At 42.2% G+C, this 19393-nt stretch overlaps 1 protein-coding gene across 1 annotated transcript in view; it reads left to right on the forward strand.

The window, feature by feature from the left end:
* Positions 1–19393, forward strand: part of LOC128745308 (homeobox protein B-H1-like) — an 84328-nt gene that overhangs the window by 43641 nt on the left and 21294 nt on the right. The window lies entirely within an intron of this gene.

The raw sequence follows: 19393 nt of genomic DNA on the forward strand, positions 1-19393 counted from the left end.
CTGCTGTTGTAGCTGCTCATTTGCTCGATTAGTGTACGTTCTGCTGTGGTCTTTTGTTTTCCCCCTGTACCTCTCTATTCGACCACCTTGGATGGAACAGGCTAGTCTATGTGATACAGAACATTATCTCACCAGCAGTTCGCCGAAGTTGGTTATTCATTAAATTGGTTGAGGATGATTCAAAACTTGTTCGTAAGAACTGCTTTACGGAGTGGTTAACTTAATATTGCGTTATTACGGTGACTCATAAAATGTTTCTATAATGGATCAACCGATAGTGACACAGTAACCGGCACAGAAAAAGATCCACCCCAGAAAAATAACAAAACCATTTTTTCTATTAACAGCCTCTCCTAGTCGAGACTCGAACATCCGACGACTGGCTTGTTAGACTAGCGTCGTACCTCGAGATCAATTGGAAGGAGTTGTGATCCACCTTTAAACGCAAGCTGCTGTCACTCCTTTGATCCATTGCAGATGTTTGGGGATGCTTTCGATGAGGTTTCCAAGATGCTGTAGGTCCAAATTGTCCCAAACCTTTTACAGTGCTGCGAATTAGGGTTGCTTATTTGTAACACCGTGTTCAATTTCAAACCCCGCAGAAGTCATGAATGACCCAAAATGTTAAAGTGATTATAATCAAAGAAAAAAAGCTCTGTGCAGCTTCCAGCTTGTCACTTTTCAGATCTGATCACCAGTACATCCTGCCGGTGACTCCCAAACATTGCGTAAACATCTTGTTAAACACTGCTGTGAATACCGGGCTCGATATCGGCCACCACGCTGAATGCTTTTCTGCAGATGTCGTTTGCTCCTTGTCTGAAAGTGTGTCCGATCCCTACAGAGACTATAGATTACCGGCGTCTCTGTAATCTATAGTCTCTGTACCAATCCCATTCCACACACGTTCGCAAATTTCTATTGTTATCGGCCATTGATGACATCGACGTTGAAATTCTTCGTTGAATATCCAGTTGTCACACCACCAGGCACGAATGATAAATCGTAGGCAGCGATTATTAAATACCTGATCTCAGCGCAAGATTTACAGTTTTTTTTACTTCGTTTGGAACTCAGAACAAGATTTCTTTCTTGACTTAAATTCCTTCGTTTCCAATTAAATCCCATCTTAGTAAAATCTGAAAACAGAGAAACTTGAAATGATTCAACTGCACGGAAGTCTCTTTCCTCTCTCCTAATATCACGCTGCTGAACAGCCCAGAATTGGCAACTCGGTCCATACAGCTTTAAAGAGTCATATCCGCTAATTGACATCCAAACATTATCGACTAAAAATTTTGAAAAAATCATTATTTTTTATTTCAGATTTTGATTTTATAGTCATGTCCGCTTATTTTCATACTAATTTTGTAAAGATCCGACCACGGAAAGTGGCCGAAAACCGATCATACACATAAGCATCCCAGTGCGACGTGGAACAAACTCGACGGAATAAAACGCAGCTCCTGAAAAAACACGATTTTCAAACTTTTTGTACCTTTTTCTCGAAAACTACACAATGTATTGAAACAAACTTTTTTTTTGTTGGTAGAAGCTTAGCAAAGACTTTTATAACTTTTGGGATTTGTAAACCAAACACAGCCAGAGAAAAAAGAAAAAAAAAAGAAAAAAAGATGACTGAAAAAATAAAATTTTGTTTTCATTTTCCTTTTTCTCGGGTAGTGTTTCGTTTACTAAGCTCAAAAGTAACAAAAGTTTTTGCCAAGCTTCTACCAACAAAACAAAAACAAGTTTGTTTCAAAACGTTGCACAGTGGACAGAATCGACCGAAAAACGGAACTTTTTGTTGCCACTGTTTTTAAGGGGTAAAAAGTGACTTTTCTTATGAAAAAAAATCACGAGAAATCGATTGGTGATGGTCTCAACGCGCGGAAATGACCGGAAATAGCCCATTTGGCCCCATTCTCCCATTCAATTGCGTACAATCTCTATCTAATTTGAGATTCTATGGTAAGACAAGAAAAACAATCTGTAACCATAATGATTTTTGTAGCCATCCTAATTCAGAAAGGGGCACCCTAAGCATCCTATAAAAAATATGGGTCTAAAACTTTTTGACTAGGAACAAACACACCAAATTTGAATAAAATCGGAGTACTTATAAAGTTGCTCGTTTTCCTATCCTTTCTCTGATTTCAGTACAAAGTGTAGGGTAAAACAAGGTAAAACATTCCCTCACATGACATTTTAGTATAAAACTTGATCGTCGTTCGATCTTTTGACTTTTTCAACCTCCCCAACAGGCATGCCTTCTTGAAAATCTCTGGCAAAAGTAACGGATTGGCGTTTTGCCTGTAGTACAAAAACCTTGAGTAAACTGGAGTAAAACAAACTATTAGATTATGTTGTAATAAAATAAAATTGTTCATATACCTTTTTCCAAAGATTCTTTTTCTTTTCTTACCATAGAATCTCTAATTAGAGAGAGTTTGTGCAAAATTCTTTCAATGCTATTAGAAAGTAGGGGTGAATGGGGCAAAATGGGCTACTTCCGGTCATTTCCGGACGTTCAGACTATCATGAATCGATTTATCGTGATTTTTTACATAAGAAACGTCACTTTTTACCCCTTATAAACAGTGGTAACAAAAAGTTCCGTTTTTCGGTAGCTTTTGCCCACTGTGCGTTGTGTAGTGTCTGAGAAAAAGATACATAAAGTTTGAAAATCGTGTTTTTGACTTCAGTCTCGGAACTTTTATCTAAAGCCATCTTTCCGCACAGAAGCACCGATTTGAGTGAAAAATATGTAAATTTGGTTTTATTGTCTATCTGTAAGTTGTTACCGAAAGTAACGATACTTATCGATAATTATCGATATGCCCCAGGATATTTCCCATCCCTACTGTCAGCTCTGCATAATAGCTAAAAAAATTAGCATCAAAATTCTGCTAATTATTTCAAGCAAATGTATAATATGTAACCCTACGTACCTTGCGAATCACTATTCCGATCCAGTTCCGAGTAGGCAGGATTGCCAAGTATGATATCTTTCAGGAATTTATTATTGTGAATTCCGGTGTTAACCGGTCGTGTAAAAATTGGGAACTAATCGGTTTTTCGGCAAGTCTACTGTTCGATTGGACTTACTTTTGACAACTGATGTTGCTCGATTAGAATTTTCGGTTTAAGATGGCGACTCTCTAAGTTTCTTTAGTGAAAGATAACATTCTTGTTTTGATTGTTTTGTAATCTTTCCAACGTTTCAACTGTGTATTTCAGTCTTCTTCAACGATTGAATACTATCGCGACACAGATACTTGACAAAGAGCAGACAATTGACAACGAGTCAATTCTTTGGTACTCCCTAGTTTGTCTAGCATGCAACTCTATGCATTCCCGAAAAAAATTTACATTAAATTTTGAAGTAGAAACAATGCATCTACAACAGTTTTTATTGTGAACATTGAAACTTATGGTAAATTCATTGTAAAAGTGTCTTAAAAGCAAATTTTATTAATATTGCTGTTTCTTATTTTATGCTCTAGAATTTTCATCAAAAATTTACTGCCTTTTTTATTTACATTATGTTTTTTCGCCTAAAAAATCACCATAAAAGGACGGTAATGTTTACTGTAAATGAAAATGTTTGTTTGCGAAAAACTAGATTTTTTTTTATTATTAAGATACTTAACAACCCGTCATTTTTATGGTTGAATTTCAGAAAACCATGAAAGTTACGGTGGACAAAAATAGTTTGGTTATCTTTTCGGACGCTAAATTTTATTGTTTTTACTGCATTTTGCATTTTTTATCTTCGTTTTATGATTATTTTTTTCCGGGTAGAAGTCGAGAGAATTCAAATCCAGCGAAGAAACTGGCCACGGTTTCGAAGAAATAAAATCCGGAAAATTATCCTCACACCAAGCTCGTGTAGCTTTCGCTTGGTGAGATGATGCAGAATCTTGTTGGAAGCAGTATGGTGCATTCTTGTAGTGTTTTTTGACGATGGGAAACAAATGGTGCTTTAAAACATTATCGATGTAATATTTAGCGTTGATTTTAACACCAAATTCAATGAACAGGAATGGAACCTTAAAATTTTTGGAGAAACATTCCCATCCCAACACCCTGGAAACATTATGGTATCTTTGAACAACCAGTTTGTTCCGAGGAATATCAGAAAGGTGTACTGCATATATCCGATCCTTTTGTTGGTTGTGATCATCCATTAGCAGGAACATTTTTTCGTCCGAAAAGAACATTTCACAATCCTGGCACCGATTGAGCAGCTGCCGACATCTTTCGACTCTTGCAACCTTTTGCTTTTCAGTCAAACCATCCCGTTATTTTTTGTATGGCATCAATTGGAGATCATCTTTCAATATATTCTCCATGGATAATGCAAAAGTTTCTTGACCATCTTACATCCAGACCGGTATCCGTCTTCCTCGTTTGATGGCTTCCGGTGCCCTTACAGTGCGTTTATGGCCAGGTTTGGGGAGTATTTTCCAAGAACGGGTTTCCTTGTTTCGTTTGATAAATCTTTCGTTTATTCCGAGTGGCCTCAGCTTCTTTAAAATATCACACAGTCGAAATTTTTTTAAAAGCAGGCTCTCACAAGTTCTCTGTTGTTTCCATGATTACCACGACTCTTGAACGAATGAAAAATTAAAACAAACTTATCAGCTGTGTTGACATTTGAATAAACTCTAAACGAAAAATATGCGGAAACATCTGTGATTAACCCATTTTCATTTCAACACGTCCAAAAACATTGACAGTCGTTATTACTCACCCTGGAAATGTTGGAAATGTTTCCTTGACGAAATGTTAAGACCTGCCCAGAATTGAAACGTTTGCGGTAGCGTTCTGCAATTTTGACGTCAGACGCCGTTAGTTTAAACTGTCAAACAACAGTCGCAAATGTAAATGTTTCAAAGTCAGAAAAAAGTCATATTGTGATCCTTTGCAACCACGTGGCTGATCATCAAATCGCAACCACCCTAATGCTGCTCCACACCTGCTTCCGATTATTACCGAACCGAACCACATTATCCACTGCTCACAGTACAACCGCTCTGCCACCACTCAGCGCACTATGCGTGGTTGCACCGCCCGCCGCCCCGTAACGCAGCGAGAACTTGACTACAGTAACGTCCACACCTTGCCTGGTCATTGCTGTTTGGACTTATCGCACTGGTCCGATCTGTAACAGATCAAAACAATGCGCACGCCTGCTGTGATAGCTTCGTACTGTTTAGTTCGTCAGGAATGAGTACCCCGACGCACTAGCGAGCAAACGAGTGAGCCAGGCGAGCGAGGCAAGGTTCGTGTTCAGTGCTCGCATGATAATTACGGAAACCCGTCGGCAAGCGGGGTGCGCAAAGGAAGCGGAAAGTGACGGTCTCGAGACGACTAGTTTCAAGACGTTTAAGTCTTTTGTAGCCTTAATTATTTGCGGCGGGAAAACCGACTGACCGACGAACCGTTCGACGAAAGTGTTTCTGGATCACTGCCTCCCTAAAAGCTTTTCTGTTTAGCAACTTTTGACCAGTGGGAGCTGGGTCTGGAGTGCGTGAGCACTCCGTACGTACGTACCACTTCCAAGGTCCGTGCTGTGTTTTTCCACGTGGGTGCACGCACTGGCACTGGCAGGGGTTGTCGGACGGAACTCGGTTGAAAGACGTAGAGCGCGCAAAGATAGAAGCGTCGCGACTGCGCGCTGATGAGAGCGATAATGAACCTTTGTCTAATCCTTCGACTCTACGATGATGGTTTGTTCGACCGACCGACCAACCGACCGAGCTGCGTCGATTAATAGTTTGTGTGATAAGTCACAAAATTGAGACAGTAATCGCTTAATCAGCTTAAAGCTTTCGATTCTTCGCCAATCTCGCTCGGCTCGGTGCGGTGTCCCGGCCAGAACCAAACTAACTAGTTTGGTTTGCTGATCACCCCGTCAAAAAATCGGTCGGTGATTTCCTAAACAAACATCTCGGACGCCTCGTCGCTCAGTCCACGACGACGGGACGGGCTGACGGAGTGAACGATCAAACGAACCATGCTCGTTCATTAGGTAATCGGTTAAATGGTCTTTCTCAGTTGACATTTTGATAGGATTAACGGTGAAACGGAAATCGGCCGTGAGACGTTGTACATAAATGTGAAGAATTAGGATTTTGGGAAAACATTAAATCAATCAAGGTGTGTTTTTGTTTTCTTCTTCCACAGAAGAAGCTAGAGAGGGAGATAAAAGTTGTGATCGCTGTTATAGTTTTGATTATTGATTTTGATGTCTCTGTTTTCGGACAGCTTCGAGGTCGCCATCCGCGGTGTACACTGAAATGATTATGAGCTAATGGAATATTTAGTTTTGGATGACAGTTCAGCGGCGGCGAAACTTTGAAGACCGCTAATTGATGGACGTGTGTGTGATTTTGATTGATTTCGGCTTCACACACTCACACGCCATAAGCTGCTTCACGTGAAGGTTGCCAGGGTTGCTTCGACGGATGTAGGAGTTTTGTCTTTTCTCGAATGGAAATATCGAGAAATCGATCGAAAGCGTATCGAAAAGATCTGATCAGTCCACTGGGTGGTTTCGAGCGTGAGCTCTGAATTGCCATGAGCCGCGAACCATCAAAGGGTCCGTCATTAGACGATTGGTAACGCTTTGTGAAGATCTACGCTAACAGGTTCTGCTAGAAGTAAGCGATAATTGATGATAAACGAAGGAATACATAGCTGCAAAGATTTGCTGGTCAAATTGGGCTGCGAACTGCTGGGAATTTCCGCTTTTATTACCAAAAATCATTTCAAATCATTTGCGGCAGCAACACCGGCTACGATTAGGCGTCGGCTGAGTAAACAGAACGGGGAAAATCTCACGCAAGGACAACAAAACTGAAAAGTTTCCCATCCACAGATTCCTAATGTGTTTCCCCCTTTTCCAATTGCACGGACCAAATTGAAACGAATTTACTTATTATTGTAATTTTACGTCCACGTTTGTGTTTTTCGGTGAATGGCAGTGCATCATTTCAATTTTTCTCAGCTTCACATTGCACGGGCAAGCTTAAAATGTGTACTTAAGCTATTCAAGGATATCGGAGCCGGTCGGAACGAGGTTAGATGAGAGAAGAAAAATAAGAACAGCTTCGGCGAAATTATATACTGTACTTTTTCGAAATTAAGTACGTTCATTATTGTGTAAATCACGAATTGTCCGAGCCCGGGCCGAAGCAGCATTGCTGTTTAATACACCGAAACGAGGGGTACAAAACCATATATTGTTGGTGCTGCTGCTTATGCCGTTGTTTCGCCGTATTGTGAAACTGGAGCAACCGAAAACGCTTGGATGCTGTGAGAGCCGACGGAGAAGAGCGCAGTCCTTTTCGCAGGAAAAAAAGCACACGGCAAATTCAAGCAGAAGGACGTGATGAAAAGTCTCGATACACTACGGTGCAAAATTGCAGTCACGACAATAATGGCAGGAGCGAAAACGCGAGAATCCGAGAGGGGAGTAGGAAGCAAGTATCATTGTCGATAAGTGCATGGCCTCTTGACTCACGAGCGCTCGCGAGTGGAGTGAAGTGGAGTCAAGAGTGGAAAATTATGATTATGTGCGGCGGTTGGATCCGAAGGAGTGCGCCCTATGTTGCTAACAATGTTATACAGTTGTTAAGAGCACTTGAAATGGTGCTTTGGATTGGCTTTTTTTCTACGATTCGAGAATGAGTAGGACGCGGTCCCTAGGAGCTGGAAAAAGACGGCGAACGGAGCAATCAAGAGGGACAAACCGAGGGTATTAAATTGCAGTTGTTAGGCTGTGATTCTGTGTCAATTGGGTGTTGCTTGACTGCTAGCGGTGCGGCTCACCGCTACAGTCATGAAGGTCAACGGATCGGATTAGAATTACCGGGGTCCACAGTTAAAGGCAGAGAGATCCATTTCCGTGCGGACGCCAAGCGGAACGGCCCGAGTCTGTTCAAGTGTGATGGTGTTCGATCGATGCTCACAGAAAGAAAAAAAGGAAACCAGTAAATTCACTTTGGTCGCTGCTAATTGGAAGATGGGAGGTAATTTTCCGGTAATATGTAAATATGTGCAGACGGACGGAAAGTGGCACTAATACACGCCAATGATTAGATGAAGATGGGAGGTAATTTTCCGGTAATATGTAAATATGTGCAGACGGACGGAAAGTGGCACTAATACACGCCAATGCCGACAGCCGGAAGAAAGAGCGAGAGCGCTGATGTCGATCTAGTGCGCGAGAAATGTGATTTGGTGCACGTGTGGTAGTGCGTGTGAGATGAGATTTTTATTGCAGATGAAGAAGTGAGCTGCGAGGGCACGTAGTAAGTGCGAGAGAGAGAGAGGAACAGTTTTGAAAACAAGCCACGAATGAGAGAAAAACAGCAACGACGGCAAAAGGAAGAGAGGAAGCGAAAGAAAGAGATCGGGCTCGCAGCATCCCAGCCAGCATAACGATGTGTGACGACGGTTACGGGGACAACGGAGGATGTTGGATAAATAAGAGTTTGCCACGCCTTTCGAGTGCAGCTAGCGCTCGCGTCTTTGTGTGCAGTGCTGTGCTATATTCAATTAGAAATTGCTGGGATCGTCTTCTGCGACGACTTGTTTGCGAAGAATGGCGATGCTATGAAAGAAGTAATTTACCCCACATCCTGGGGACGATCTGGAGTCGAAATATGTTCTTTATTTCCAGAAAACCAACAACAAAAGTCCGCCCTAATCAATTCCGAGCTACGAATCAACTATTCCATTACTCGACTCAACTCACCACTGCAATCAATCACAGCCCATTGAGCCCCTTCTGTCATAAATAGACAGCAATTTATGACGGGTAAAGTCAGAGAACAAGAGAGCAAACAGTGGCCAACCAGTGGCCCTGCCAGAGTCGTCACGAAAAAAGAACCGATTTACTCTAATTATACCCTTCGGTACCACACCGCGCTGCGCTCTGCTCTGTCATCCATACCGCGCGCTCCAATGGCGGCGGCGGCGACGACGACGGGCGGCGGGATCTGAATTATTAACCAGCTCGACCGCAAAATACGTTAAACGTAATTGAAAACCAGATACCCATTGCGTGTTTCTGCGATTAATCGATCCCGACGCCCACCTCTGCTGCTGCTGCTGGCCGACCCGAATCCATCGGGTGACCTGAGCGAGCGGAGCTAATTTGTTGCCATTTTTGCGTGGGGATATTGCCATGATTTCATCGCCTACTATTGCTACTGCTCTCCGCTTCATCAGGTGCCGAAACCAAGCAAAACAAAATGGATTGTGATTGATTTAATTTGTGGTACCTCTCGATTAAAAGTAACGAAACCGACAACGAAAAACTTCGAGCTTGGTTAAATATTAAAATTCAATTTTTTTTTTAGGGGGGAAACTTCATATCTTTTTCTTATGGCACTTCACGTTCAAATGATGGGGTTTTCTCCGGTGGGTGCGGGGCTTGCTTGCAGCAAACTTGGAAAACACACATTTTCCACGGCTCATTTAGCTGCTGAATGACGACGACTGGTTCGGGGGGTGTTCAGTTCGTGCCCGAACGTTTGGGGGAAATTCAAAGGGGAAAAAGCGGATCGAAAGGTGCGCTCAGCAGGAGGCCCTCGGTCAGTAGCGGCGATAAATGACCGAACGAACGGTGCTTTTCGCGGTGAAGCGCAACTGCGTGACAGCGGGCAATAACGTCGCGCTACCGAATTTTGGTCGCCTCGCGCTGTTTTGCTGGTGAAATGACAGCAACAGTATCGAGAAAAAAATAGAAACTAGTGAAAATTATCAAAATTACAAATAGACCATTTGCGGAAAGTATGCATGAACCTGCCTCGCTGATTGTAACCCAAAATAGATTGAATTGGGCACTGTCTCGCGTGACAGGCCGGGGACATTATGAATTGCAGCTCCAAAACAGTTATTTGATAGAAGCCATCGCTTCGAGAATTGCCATTGTACCGACCGACAAAACGGTAAAGCAGTGCCATTTACTGTTCGGTTCGATGCGTGGAAAATATCGCTTAATTTGGGTCCCATTCTTGTCTATTTTATTACCGTTTTATGGTAATTTAGCTAGAATAACAAAGTGCTGTTGTTAGACCAAAACGAGAATGGAACGCATTTTTCCACCAGCGCAGCGCAGCGGTGAAGGATGTGGAACCGTCCGTCTATTATCCAATGCTGGATTTATTCGGTAATTCAGATGTAAACTGAAATGTGACAACATGAATCACAGTATCATTCCGTCATTGTTTCGGCTACATTTGGCTGCCGCAAAACGACTCTAATTGTATGTTTTTCCCCCGTCCGTGGGACCAGAACCGAGCAGAACCAAGAAAAACGCTTCGATTAGAGTTGACGCGATCACCCTAGCAACTTTCGTGCTAATGCCCTTTTTCTTGTGCAGTCCCCGGAAGGTAAATAATAGTAATAAAAATCCAACGGCTCCAGCAGTGGCCTCGGTCACAACCGGAAACTATTAGCCAAAGTGGGTAACAGGGCAGTAAAGTCGCTAATAGATTGCGTGATAGTTAAAGCGTGATCTACTTTACCGACGCACGGGCTCGAAACGCGAAATCGTTCTGACAGTTTAGTGTGACAGCCTATCATCTCGGTTGCTGGATAGATGTTACTTAGCAGAAACCTATAATTGGGTTGGATTTTTTTTCTGCCAGGCCGCGCTGACATATCGTTACCGTACGTGGATAGAAGTACCATCATCATTATTAGCATCATTATAATAGAATCCTTCCTTTACCTCTTTTATCCGCCAGTAGTGTAATGATAGTCTGATTACCCCAACAGCTTGGCAGCCTAACGCACAGTTAACGCTAATGGATTTGTGTAAACAACGTTGGACCGTTTCCATCTGAAGCGACGGGGCATTGCTAACCGCGAACCATGCGAGCCATGGTGGGAACTGCAGCAGGGTTGGGTTAGCAATTTTCACACATAATTTGAATGCGACGTAAGAACACGACATAGAGGAGCATTTCCATTGGCAATTCGAGCAATTTTTACGAGAAGCGATGAATCACGAGAAATGAAAGAAGACGAATTGCGGCGCCATAATGGAGAAATGAAATTAATAAACTTCGATCATTGCAGTGTTTTTAGAGCAGCTGCAGCACTGCAGCCTTTGCGGACGAGCTGTCCGTCCGTAGCGGAATTGCCAATTTATATATATTCAGACACCTATATAAAAGAGGCAAAATGGAATATAAATGATTATTATGTGTATGGCAGCGAATCAATAAAACTATAATTACTTGGACATGACATGACAAAATGATGATAATTTTTAGCTTTTAAGTGATTTTCCTTCGGCGATTGGCAATTCGCTCCGCTGCTGATGGTTGCTTCGGAATGTCTGAAGAGGACGCGCGCGCACGGAGTGGAGCGGATGATTGTGGCTTTTTAATTGAGCCAGTTCCTTGTCGTTCTACATCATTGGAGAAGGCAGGGTTGTAGTCGGATGTTGCATGAGCTACTACTGTGTAATTGCAAATAAATTTTGGGAAACAGCTACAGAATGTTTCAGTCACTTAATTCTGTGCTCTATTATTGTCACCTCAGAATTCAATTTGTTCCAATTTGATTTAGTGTGTGCCTTGCTATGCCGGTGAAGTGTTGATCGTGTCAGATTGTCAGAACTGCTTTGTGGTGACGGCCCGTTATCGACCCTGCGCTAAGCAATCCATAGTCCTCCAGGACGGTCGTTTCTACGGTGTTCTCCTCAAGCACCAACTGAACGTGCATCATCCTTGACAGCGCCCCTTCACCGGATGCGGGGTCTGCTGCCGTCTTAACGGCCTCTTCCTGCTTATCCGATGCAAATAGTTTCGACCACTATTTCGTCGGGTATTACGGTCACATGTCTAACAAATCATAGCCACGCTGTACTACCTTCATTATATCAGCATGTTTGTAAACTCGATACAGCTTGTGGTTCATGCGTCTGCGCCACACTCCTTTTTCCCTTTTGTCACTAAGAATTGATCGCTGAATTCTACACTCAAAAATCCCAAGCACTCGTCGATCTGCTTCCGTCGGCGTCTATGATCTGTGAAGGGCTACTGGGATAATAAAAGCTCTGTAAAGTGCCAGTTTTGTGCCCATCCAGCTCCTCTACGGTACTAACACAGACTAACAGACGTAACACTGGAGCCTCATTCCATCATCAATAAAAACGATCATTTCAAATTTTCGCTTAAGCCAAGACTCAAGCAACAGTCGCTGCGCGGTAACGCCATTCGCCTGCGCTGGCGCTGTTGTCAGATAATATACAAGTAAATTTATAGCATTGCTAAATTTATAGCAACTTACTCTGCGTAGCGCGAGGACTGCACCAGATGATGCTAGCGTTTTGCCAAGCTCTAGGGGTGTCATTGAAACGATGTTTTGTTAGAAAATTTGTTCGAGGTGTTACGTCTATTAGTCTGTGGTACTAACATCATTTGCACTCTCACGTTCCTTGCCAGCAACCCTGTATTTCGTTTCGGTAGTGTTAATGGTGAGTTCCAATCTCGCTGCTTTCAATTAAAGAGGCTTCTACCACTGCTCTGCTGTTGAAACCAGAAAGTACGTGAAATGTCGTAATGCTAGTTCCATTCCTTTCCATGTTTGCTCTTCGTATAGCACCTTCAAAAGAAACCCTTGGCTATGTTTTTGAACCCAGTGTTTTCACGCATGATTTTAATCCATCTAGCATTCATTTTACGAATCAGTTTAACTAGTTTCATCGGAAAATCATGTTTTAGCATTACTTGCCACAGCTCATTTCGTTTGACTGAATCGTATGTCGCCTTAAGGTCAACAAACAGATATTGAGTCTGCAGGTAATACTCTTGAAACTTGTAAAGTAACTGACGTAGAGTAAACATTCGCTCCGTCGTTGAACGAAAACCGGCTTAGTACTCGCTGACGAAGGACTCCGCCAATAGTCTTAATCTACAAAACAAGAAATGGGACAGCATGCCACCAAACCAATTCTCCGGCGCTTGTATTTCCACCCAGATTCCGTACTTCGATGACCGTTAATCAAGATGTGATCGATCTGGGAGCCAGGATCTCCATTAGGAGGTTGCCAGGTGTATTTCCAGCAATATTCATACTCAGATTACTCAAAGTTTATGAACCTCCTACCATTTTCTTTGGTCGGCAGATGAAGGTTATGTTTTCCAGTGACAGGACGAATTGCGCATTTTGACGAAACATATTTAAAAACATGTTAAAAGGAGCCACATTGCCTAAAAAGCAGAGCCGTCAGTAGCACTTGACCTTTCTTTATCGACATACTTCGCAGCCGGTTATTAGAGTATAGGACAATTGCGAGGCGAGAGTAGTGCTACAATCCTACTGACTCTCCCTTTTGCAGCACCGTCCGGTAGAGGTTTGAACTTACGAGGACAAGTTTGTTTGGCCAAAGTGACGCTATTTAACGAAAGAAGGGGAATCCCCATAAAAAATATGTACTTGCTAGTTCGAGGGATACTCCCCAAGCAACAATTGTAAGTATGAGAAAGCTCACACTGCCCTGCTGGCTCGCTCTACCTTCTCAGGGTCGTAGCGTGATCGGGGGGCTCAGCACATTCGACTACTTACCGTCACACTCAAGCAAAGCGGAACAACGAAAGAAAGTTCAGGAGGAAAAGGGATCGGCTCTTTGAACTTAAAACTATTATTACAATTTAACTATTTATTCATACGGGTTTAAAGTTCACTAATCACGTTGCGGTACCGATCACGAACACGACGCGTTGGGGCCCATCGATGACATGCAGGAAACGACGAAAGAGAGAATGTACATACCTCGACCGCTTCACGGTCGAATAGCTGAGGTTGGGCACGATGGCATATACAGGCGAATGCACGAAATGTAGGCTCTTAGTTTCCACCGATTTCCAAGAAAAACGTCCAGAACATGTAGCAAGGCCTTACGATATTCCGCCGTACAAAAAAGATAACGTTGCTCTGTCCTCTGCTGTCCAGTGTGGGTAGCGCGGCCTTAAAACGTTCCTGGTAACACCCGTGGTAGAATCGGGTCAGTTTTGCCACGCACTACTGTTTCCAAGCATTGCCGCACGACAAGTCAAACCTTTTTACGTTGGTTTAGAAACTTAAGCCGTATTATAGATTTTCACTTTAATCAGAAGGCAAATCGCGACATCAGACTGGTCACGCCGTTTGGCGGTACAAGATTCCGTGTACTCTACCATACGGTTCGAGCTCGACTACCAAACTTCTTTTTGGCCTTTCCACAATCGACCTTCCTTCATCCTCTATCTCTCTCGCCGACTATCTCCCTTCTTTCTTCACTAACCGGATCCAGTGGGTGCGTTTGCAGTTACCCGAACCGGTTAAGAGTTCCCAGGGTTGTGTCAGGATCAAACGGTTATGTTAGTGATATGGCTTAAAACTATGTTAAACAAAAAATAACAAAATTTTAACAACAAAAATTTTAACAAACTAACAACAATGTATAAGAGCCGATAAACAAAACAACAAAATATTTACAAACTTACGAACTAAAGACGCTAAACTGAACAAACTTTCATTGTGCCGATCGATTTGAAAATGATCGGTAACACAATGTGAGTTTTATTGTACTCTTATGGCGGTTTTCAAGACCAATTTTGGTCTTAATTACCATCATAAGAGTGAAATTAAACCAAAACTGTTACTTTGGTCCTTTTGTTATAAAAAATAAAGGCACAAATCTTCCACATGATTGTGAGGAACGTGCTGCTCGAGCCAAAGATGCTGATACCTGTTACTATTTGATATTTGGGAATGTCGATCATAGATGGTGCTAGTGTTCAGGCTAAATGTGTGGTACTATAGTTTTAGTTGATTTTTCTTCCAAGTGTTATGCCTGTTTGTCTGTGATCGCACCTCGAAGCTAACTGGGCGGTTTCAAGCGGCCATCTACATTCAACTCGGTTTTTAATTCACTCATCCCCAATTTTCCAGGCGTCTCAGAAGTCGCATAGCGCCATCTTGCACGGTGGGCCCCCAGTTCCTGGTGCCGGTGGGGATTGTTGTGGAGAACCGCGTTCGTCGTTCGGTCGTCGGGCAGCCTTACGACGTGTCCGGCCCACCGTACTCTTCCAAAGTGGAATTTAATTGTGAAAACAGTTTCGACTTTTCGTTCATCCAACAAATGATTTTTATGTATTTTAAAGTACAGAACGTATGAAAATAACCAAAGATCCTGTATCAACTAACTATGGCTCGATATGACCACAGGTTTCCTTAACTGTGGCCTTGAGACGGCAAAAAAACGAAGCACCAGATTGCCCAAATGTGATTCGTCGGCATTTTTGCCCACTGCTATTACTCGGATGCCATCTAGATAACCACTTGACAGATTGTGATGAAATCCTGCCAATGGTGATAATATACATTTAGCTAGTTTCAGTCAAAATTTTAATAATTAAACCGCTGCCAATTATGAACCAATTTTCATCACTTTTTGGCAGCGAATTCACTCAATGAACTTTATTCAAATCATGTAACATTAAAATAACTTGTTTCAAATCGTTTGAAAGACCCCAAGCAGCACGCTTTTCGCACTTATGGTTGTAGAAACTTATTTATGATTGAAATTAGTTATAAATCGGTTGCCACAACTGATTTGCAACAACTGCGCTACTATGTGCCTTGTGTAGCTTTTGGGACGAATTGTTGAATCAATCAATCACCCAAGTGAAATTTCTTTAGAACCTTGTTCCAAATATTCAAAAAAGGACCAAAGAACGATCGGTCCAATGGTTGGAGAATTCTTGTGGAATTACGGTAGATTGGAGCCAGTATTATCTTACGTTGTTTGCAGAGCTCCATCAACTTTATGCTTATGTAGCTCTTATGACCATCTAGAAAAACAACTACTGGAAGCAACTTTGGACTGTACCAACAAAAATAATAATCATTAACCATTTCCTAGAATTCATAGAAGGTTTTGGATGTCTGCAATCCATTTTCGAAAACACCTACCAACCAGCCTTTAGAAATGCTTTCCGCGATTTCACCACTGATTCTTTGTCCCGGAAAAAGAATCGTAGGCGGAGTTAGTTCACCGGTTGCGTTGACTCCGAAAAGGCTAGACAGAAAAGAAAAAACTAGAATCTTTTCCGAATTGCTATTAATGATGCAGGTGTTTTCAGCGTTACTTTCGCAAAGGGCCTCGAAAGCCTAAATCCGGACTCATCGGAATTGAATATTTGGTTTGGGGAATCGAAAATCGACATGTTGATACTCTCTTCCTCGAAAATGTCTTCAATTTCCGAAAATAACATGCGCAGAACGTTCTCGGTTAGATTAGCTCAAGATCTTGATAAGTTTGTAGTATTCTTCTTTTTGCCAAATTCCTACCCAAAACAGTCAGAACATAAGATAGTTGTTTTGATGAAAACAATATTCAAATCGTAATACTGTCTTGGAAAAGGAGCAGGTAAAGCACGCGTCTCACGTGGATCACGGCGTAGTCTTTCACAGCGTCATGCCGTGTCAAATCAATCTCGCTTATCGGAAATCCGTAAAGCGCCCACTGTTTGAAACGAGCTTCTTCTTCTGGACGGAGTAAGCTCGAGGGTCCAGGTCTGTCATTCCTTGGAGGATGCTTAAGGTAGTGATGAACCGTTTCATACGAAACATCATAGCGTTTTGCTGCCTTACGTGTAGCTTCCCTGTCCTGCGTGTTTCGGAAACAGCATTTTCCAAATACTCAGCACTGTATAGCTTCCGTTTAGCGTTCCGATTCACGTTCCTGCTTAAAAAATGTTTGTGATAGGTGATGAACTTATGAAAATTACGTTGGAATCGAATGTCGAATTTGTTTATTCAATCCGGGTTGAAACTGGATGAATTTTATCTGTCAGATAGGAGCAAATGAACACAAAAAGTTCATCCAGTTCCAATCCGGATTGAATAAACAAATTGGACAAAAGTGTTCCATTATTGTGAAAGAGTACCTTGTTTTGGTCCCTATTGTGGAACACTACTGCCCATTATCTCAGGAAAATCGTTGGCAATCACCAAAATTTAGCTAAATAGTAAAGAACTTGCCTTGATCTTTGTGTACGTAATTTTTTGCACAAAAATGGGTGATTATTTCACTTGTAATCTTTATGATGGATGAGGAGGAACGTACTGCTTGTGCTGATTGAGAAAAACGACATTTTGACAGATTCTCGATGACAACATTGCACGCTTATTAAAAACGCATCAATCTCGGGATAAAAAGGATGTATTATGTGTTATATTTTGTTGCAAAAATGCTTAATGTTTTTAAACAGTTTGTTTAACTGAGTTATTTAACTTGAAACACAACAGTGATCCATAATTGTCTACCAGATTAGAAAAAAAAAGAACTCAAATCAATTTCCAACATTTGTTTTTTGCTGTTTTGGTAGAGTTAACGTGGCCACCTACACTTCGACCAGACCTGACGGCGAAGTTGCCTTCCGGGACGTCTAATGATTGACAACGGACAACAAATTGTGGCGGACACATGCCGACGGAATATAAACAAGAAATCAAACATATGCTCTGAAATAGGAATGTTGCTCTCAACGGCAGAATATTGTTTTAATATTTACTGTTTTGTCTGTATTTTCCGTACCATGAAAGTGCTTTTCTCAAAGATAATTATGACATGGCATTGTTCACGGATGCCAGCAACATAAAATGGGCAATTGACTCGATCAAAACTGTTTAGATCGAAATTGAGATGCGCCGGAATCAAGAATAAGGCTGACTCTTTGAATGAAAACAAAAATCACTCGCTGATTTTTTAGTGTCCGTTCGCTCCTATCTGAAGTGATAGATAGAATTCATCCAGCTCCAGTCCGGATCGAATAAATAAGTTCGCGTAAATTCCCTATAATTTCTTGCAAACAAACCACCTACAGTTGTAGTTACTAATGAAGTACTCAATAAATAATAATAAAACGAGTTTCAGTACCACCAACTACCGATAACCACCCAGTCTTGTAGCGAATTTGTTCATTCAATCCGGGCTGGAACTAGATGAATTTTTTGTGTTCATTTGCTCCTATCTGACAGATAAAATTCGTCCAGTTCTAACCCGGATCGAATAAACAAATTCGCTACTAGTTGTCTTTAGTTTTCTTAGTTGTAACCCTGTCAAATTCAATCGTCACGTCACACTGTAGCCGCAGCCCCATGCCCGACGCGCAGACAAGTGTCATGTCATGTAGTGCCGATCCGCGTCCATTCGTTCGGCGCTTTGGGGCCGAGCACGGGGCCCGCTTGGTCGGCGGCTGCGGCGGCGGCGGCTTGCATTCCTCTGTAGTGAATCGTTGAAATAAAATTGCAATTATTTGCAGTTTGTAATAATTAAGCGACCCGCGTGGTCCATCGTCGTCGTCGCTGTGATCGGGTGAGAAACAAGAAAACTAATGACCCTAGAGCGGCCGTGGTTGGAAGGAAACGTTAAAGCTGCTAGCACTGAGGCGCGCAGCCGCCGTGCCGCAGTAAATCGGATCGTCAATTAGGATTTTTTTTTCGTAGCCGTTGCTAAATGGCTTGTTTCACAAGCGTTACTGCAATCTGCATAACTGTGCGGTTACGAAAGATTAACTCCTCCGGTTCTTGTCGAGAGCTCTAGCGGAGGTAATCAGAGCAAACTCGATAATCCCCTCCTTGGGTAGGGGTAACCAAGTGCGGGGTGCAAATGATCGTTCGCATTAACAGCATAAACAGGTGTTGAATTTAGCATTAGATTGGAGTGCTATGATAATTTGATGGTTGTTAGCCTTTCAGATTAGATGGAAATTTCGATGTGATACGTTCTCCCCTATCCGGTGGGACACCGGTCAAAGCGTGATCCGATAGTTTCACTTCCACCTGGCTGAGCAAGCACTCAAGCTTTTTATTGAGACTTATCACCCTCGTACCCGAACGCCGAAGCTACATCGTATATGAATGAAATGAATTATGGCGGACTCGATTGCCGAAATTTCCCTAAATATATGAAAATTGCTCGCTTGCTTTGATAACATTTGAATAAAATCGGAATTTGTAGCTCAATTTTTTACTCGGTACATAACGATCTGCACCTTTGCTTTGTCAGCCGTCAGCAGTCGGCTTAGGCGCGTTATTTACGACTTTGAATTTAATTAGGCTTTTAACCAGCGTTGAGCGTTGCGAAAGTTGAAAAATCGCTACACATTCAATGAACATTGAATAGTCTTTTTCATTTTGTTTGTGCTCCCTGGACAAGTCACACTTAGCAGTGGCAAACAAAGTTATCAAATTCATTTTCCTTTCATAATATTTACGACATCGATCAAAGGAATCCGTTTATCTTCCTCCGAATCGTTACCTACTTACCCCTATCAATTGCCGCAATTCAGGGAGTGAATTCACGCCATAGGTG

The sequence above is a fragment of the Sabethes cyaneus genome, chromosome 1 (genome assembly GCF_943734655.1).
Source record: "Sabethes cyaneus chromosome 1, idSabCyanKW18_F2, whole genome shotgun sequence".
In the NCBI taxonomy this organism is placed as follows: domain Eukaryota; kingdom Metazoa; phylum Arthropoda; class Insecta; order Diptera; family Culicidae; genus Sabethes; species Sabethes cyaneus.